Source organism: Camellia sinensis, chromosome 1 (genome assembly GCF_055761805.1).
Source record: "Camellia sinensis isolate YWXY chromosome 1, ASM5576180v1, whole genome shotgun sequence".
NCBI classification, from domain to species: Eukaryota; Viridiplantae; Streptophyta; class Magnoliopsida; order Ericales; family Theaceae; genus Camellia; species Camellia sinensis.
In genome coordinates, this window is record NC_138961.1 from 129,344,668 (window position 1) to 129,350,370 (window position 5,703).

At 40.5% G+C, this 5,703-nt stretch overlaps 1 long non-coding RNA gene across 1 annotated transcript; it reads right to left on the reverse strand.

The window, feature by feature from the left end:
* Nucleotides 1–439: 439 nt before the first annotated feature.
* On the reverse strand, nt 440–3,768 carry LOC145797333 (uncharacterized). The gene is made up of 2 exons (XR_014338742.1): nt 2,946–3,768; nt 440–2,908 (listed from the first exon to the last, which is right to left on the reverse strand). It is a non-coding gene; the product is annotated as an uncharacterized LOC145797333 (long non-coding RNA).
* Nucleotides 3,769–5,703: the final 1,935 nt, after the last annotated feature.

The following is a 5,703-nucleotide window of genomic DNA, read 5'->3' on the forward strand; positions in this document are numbered from 1 at the left end:
CTGTCACAACTTCTAATCTTGCTCATCTCGGCCTTGTCCTAACACTTGAAAATATTGTAACAAATATTTTCACAAGTGTTGCTTAGGACTTGTCACTTTCTTAATGTCTTTTATCAAGACTTCAGTTTTCCATATTTCAAGTTTTGACAACCTGGTAGTCTCGGTAAGTACGCAGATATTGCTTGTGCTTGACTTTAACTTGTAAATTTGTCTCAAAAATTTCAACAAGTGTTTTAACCATCATCCTTTATTATAACCTCGGCTTAATTTCAGTTTGTAAATTTTTCTCAAAATTTCAACAAGTGTTAAACCATCTTCCTTTCGATACGACCTCGGTTTAATTATAACTTGTAAATTCACACAGAATTTCAACAAGTGTTAAATATCACATCGGTTTAACTTCAATTTGTAAATTGTAAGAAATAATGTATAGAGAAAGAGAGAGAATAAATTGTATGTATTATTATTGATTGATATATTGATTTCTATTACAATGATTCATGATTCCTATATATAGAAGAGGGTGAGTGTGTAGTAGGTAAGGAGTAGGTGAAGTGGAGGTGGTAGTGGTGTAGTGGGTTAGGTTTAGTGGAGTAGGTGAGGTGGTAGTGGTGTAGTGGGTTAGGTTTAGTGGAGTAGGTGAGGTGGTAGTGGTGTAGTGGGTTAGGTTTAGTGGAGTAGGTTTAAGTGGGTGAAGTAGGTGGAGAGTAGGTGGATTTTAACAGCCCCCCGCAAACTCAAGGGGGATAGGAACTAACCAACTTGAGTTTGGAGAGAGTAACAAAACAAGAAAATACATAAAAATAAAAGAGGATAGGTGACACTGTATGGTCGTGTCAGACCATTGGTGAAGACACTGTATGGTGGTGTCATAATGGTGTAGAGGACACTGGATGGCGGTGTCAGACCGCTGTAGAAGACAGTTTATGGGGTCATGTCGGACCGTTGTAGAAGACAGTTTATGGGGTCATGTCGGACCGTTGTAGCAGACAATGTGGTGACAGTTGTTGTGACAGTTTACGGAGTCTTGCTGGACCCTTGTAGAAACTAACCGGAATCAATGTCGGGACAGTTTACAGAGTCTTGTCAGACCCTTGTAGAAACTAACCGGAATCAATGTCGGGACAGTTTACAGAGTCTTGTCGGACCCTTGTAAAAACTAACCGGAATCTATGTCGGGACAGTTTACAGAGTCTTGTCGGACCCTTGTAGAAACTAACCGGAATCTATGTCGGGACAGTTTACAGAGTCTTGTCGGACCCATAAAGGAGTTAACCGGAATTAATGTCGGGACAGTTTATAGGGTCATGTCGGACCGTTGTAGAAGTTGCACCCTCAAAAGGTGTGCCCAATTTTGTCAAAAGGCGTGCCATCAAAAGGCGTGCCCAATTCATCAAAAGGTGTGCCGGACATGATGGCGAGGCACGTGGGCGCCTTGGCTTGCGCGCCCGTTTTGTCGTCTGGTGGCAAGAGGCGCGCGATGCGCGTGGCTGCCTCGGCTATTTAACCAAGACGGAGGCTGAGGCTGAGGCAGACAAAAAACTTCTGAAAATCCTCTGAAACAAACTCTTCCTTTGCTGAGAAACTCTGTAATACTCTGTAACCAACCCGTCTCTGAAACACTCAGCAACATGGCCTCTTCTTCCCGTCCAGCTACCCAGAACATGGCCTCCTCTTCCCGTGGTCTGCTCACGCTCTTTCCAGAACTGAACGAGTCCACAAGAGAAATAACTGGTGCGATGGCCAGTGAACCTCAACCAAACACCTCTGGTTTTGCTCCATTGAACTTTCCGATGCGGTCGGTGGAGCAAAAAATGACGGTGCAAACTGATATTGAGGCCAATCAGTATACTCTGAAGTCATGTGTGGAAACCATGACGGCGGTCACAAACTTGTCGCACCGGCTGCAGAGCAGGACAAATGAGGTGCAACAGTTAAACTCCCAGCTGGCTCTGCTCCAACGCATGTATAAGGATGCGCGAGCAGAGATAAGTGTGCTAAAGACAGAAAATAAGGAGCTGAAGCGGAAGGCCACCGTGATGTTCCGATTTGGAGGTCCTCCATATGCTGCAGTGGAGGAGTATGGGGGAGTGAACGTGCTCGGTGGACAAGGAAACACGGAGGCAACACCGGCAAGGGCCGCCCAAGACGGTGGCAAGAAGAAAAGACCGGCAGAATAGGCGAGAAGAAAAATCCCACTGTTCCGATTTGTGTTGGTTGTGTTTTGTTTTGTTTTGTGTTTTTTTATTTTTATTTATTTTTATTTTTTTTTTATGGTGTAAAATGCTGATCGGGGTTGATCCCCGGCATGAAGAAATGACAAGTTTGTAAAATGTTGTTTTTTTTTTTTGGTTTTTGGGAGTGTTTTGTTGAAAAAATAAAAATAAAATGAAAGAAAACAAGGGAGAAAGAAAATAGATAAAAAAATATTTATAGATGGATTATATGAAAAACATCAGTGCGATTGTTTCAAAATAAAGTGGGGTATTTAAAAAAGAGGAAAAGTGACTTGGAAAAAATAAATAAAAATAAGTGATTTTTGAAATCAAATGGAGAAGAGAGAGGGACAAACCCATGTGATAAAGTGGAGAGAGAGTCGGTGAGTGGGGTGCAAAAGGTGAAGGAGAAATGATGGATTGAAAATGGTTTGGGTCAAAAGTGGACACTGTTAGTGGGGAACATGAGTGCATTGATTATTTGATATAATAATAATAATAATAAAAATAAAAAGTTAGAACAGTTGGAGAGAATGAGTGGAGTATGGTAAGGGTTTCATCCAAAGCCAAAATTCCTGCAGCGAATCACTTCGCAAATCCTAGCATGAGTTTTTTCTCTTTCCAGGCTTATTCATGAATTTCCTGGTGATTTCAAGAGCCTCTGGTGGCATTGTGGCAGAGAACACCCCAACCTGGATTTTGGGTGGCAGCAACTGAGAACACCCCAACCTGGATTTTGGGTGGCAGCAACTGGAAAATATCATAGATCTGATTTTTAAAAACCTCGTGACAGCATTTCATCAGCTTCATCCAAGACAAACATTTTGATGTAAACATGGCGAAGTGATTGTCTCCGCAACATGTCAAACACACGACCAGGAGTACCAACAACAACATGAACCCCACTGGAGAGAATGCGCTGATCTTCGCGCACACTAGTCCCTCCAACACAAGCATGAACCTTCACACTTTGCTGGGCAAGTTCAAGAGTGGGTGGAAGAACCAAAGCTTGGCACTCAACCAAGCTATAATCTAGCTGCTGTAGAATTCCAGAGCAGAATGTTGCAGTGTTTCCAGTTCCAGACTGTCTCGTCATATGAGGTGAAGAATTCTTCTCCATCAGCCTCACACATGACTACAGTTGCACAAATCTTTGTTGATTTTATCAGCGGAATAGGTTGAGGTCCGGCGGGCGGCTAAGGTGAGGTTGCCGCCCGCCGGGGAAGCGAAAATACTAGGTTTTAAACCAGCTCTGATACCATGTAAGAAATAATGTATAGAGAAAGAGAGAGAATAAATTGTATGTATTATTATTGATTGATATATTGATTTCTATTACAATGATTCATGATTCCTATATATAGAAGAGGGTGAGTGTGTAGTAGGTAAGGAGTAGGTGAAGTGGAGGTGGTAGTGGTGTAGTGGGTTAGGTTTAGTGGAGTAGGTGAGGTGGTAGTGGTGTAGTGGGTTAGGTTTAGTGGAGTAGGTGAGGTGGTAGTGGTGTAGTGGGTTAGGTTTAGTGGAGTAGGTTTAAGTGGGTGAAGTAGGTGGAGAGTATCACACAGAATTTCAACAAAACATCATCTCGGTTTTCAACAAGTGTTAAACATCATCTCGGTTTAACTTCAACTTGTAAATTCACACAGAATTTCAACAAGTGTTAAAAATCATCTCGGTTTAACTTCAACTTGTAAATCACACAGAATTTTAACAAGTGTTAAATATGACCTTGTTTTAACTTCAACTTGTAAATTCACACAGAATTTCAATAAGTGTTAAATATGACATCGTTTTAACTTCAACTTGTAAATTCACACAGAATTTCAACAAGTGTTAAACATCATCTCGGTTTAACTTCAACTTGTAAATTCACACAGAATTTCAACAAGTGTTAAATAATGATTTCGATTTAACTTCAACTTGTAAATTGTCCACAAATTTCAATAAGTGTTAAACAATGATCTCGGTTTAACTTCAACTTGTAAATTGTCCACAAATTTCAACAAGTGTTAAACAATGATTTCGGTTTAACTTCAACTTATAAATTGTTCACAAATTTCAACAAGTGTTAAACATCATCTCGGTTTAACTTCAACTTGTAAATTCACACAGAATTTCAACAAGTGTTAAATAATGATTTTGGTTTAACTTCAACTTGTAAATTGTCCACAAATTTCAACAAGTGTTAAACAATGATTTTGGTTTAACTTCAACTTGTAAATTGTCCACAAATTTTAACAAGTGTTAAACATCTTTGTCTTCTCTCTGCCCCCTAATTGTGTGTTTCTTTTTTATCTTCTAGGATCTGAGATTTTGCTCACTGAACTCTTCTCTTCTCGGATTTAAGTGCCGAGCTCTTGTCTTCTGGAATCTTGGATCTGCTCACTCAGGTTGAGCTCTTCTCTTCTCGGACCTATTCATCTAGGCCGAGATCATGTCTTCTGGGATTTGGGATCCGGGATTTGCTCACTTAGGCTGAGCTCTTCTATACTTGGATGTCATCTTCTTGGGAGCGCTTATGCCCCTGTCTTTGCGTCCCTTCTGGAAGGGTCTTCATTCTGTTTATGTCGACACATTCTCCATCTTTGCTAAACTCATCGTTTCCGCTACGTTGATCTTGTACGATGATGGCCATCTATTCTCCTTTCTTTCCCACAGACGGCGCCAAATTGTGTGGGTGATTTTCTGACCACACTGCCCGCTTAGTAACCAGCTGGAGAGCACTGACAGAATAGATGGCACCTGGCTGACCTGCAACAGAAAGAGAATAGTTCGGCAGTGGTTCGTCCACCCGGGGGCACTCCGACGATCAAGTCAGTATATCTCTCAAAGATAAATCAAGTGCTAAACTCACAAGCTTGAGTATCAAAAGTATACCTTAGACCTATGGGGGTGCCTCTCTTTTATAGCCAACATAAACCTAGTCCCAATAGAAGCCTAACTTCTATGGACTCAAGATTACTGCCAATCTTGGACTCCCAGTAAGATTAGGATAAACTCTCTAAGAGTCTTATCTTAATACAAACTGAAGTCATCTCTCATTCTAGGACTCTTGCCCCTCATCCGCTTATCTTGGATTCCGATATCTTCGGAGGTAACCTCGGCCTATCCGAGATGACCTCGGCATAACAACCAGGACATGTGGCACCTCGGCTGACACGTCGGCGTCACTTTGGCCACGTATTGGTACTCAGAAAATATATCCCCACACATATATATTGAAGGACAATGTTATCTATGAAAATATGGAAACAAATCCTTTTGTCCTTCACGAAAGATGTGCCTGTTATTTAGGGGCTTTAGATATTAAAAAAATTTAGACAGTTCTTTTCACTAAAAAATGACCCAACAATAGATTTTAGTAAAATAAAAAAAATAAAAAATAAAAAATAAAAAATAATATAGCTATTACAAGTCTAATCCTAAAAAAAAAAAATTAAATTTCAAATCTGATATCCACTTAACTCCATATATGTGCATTATTGTT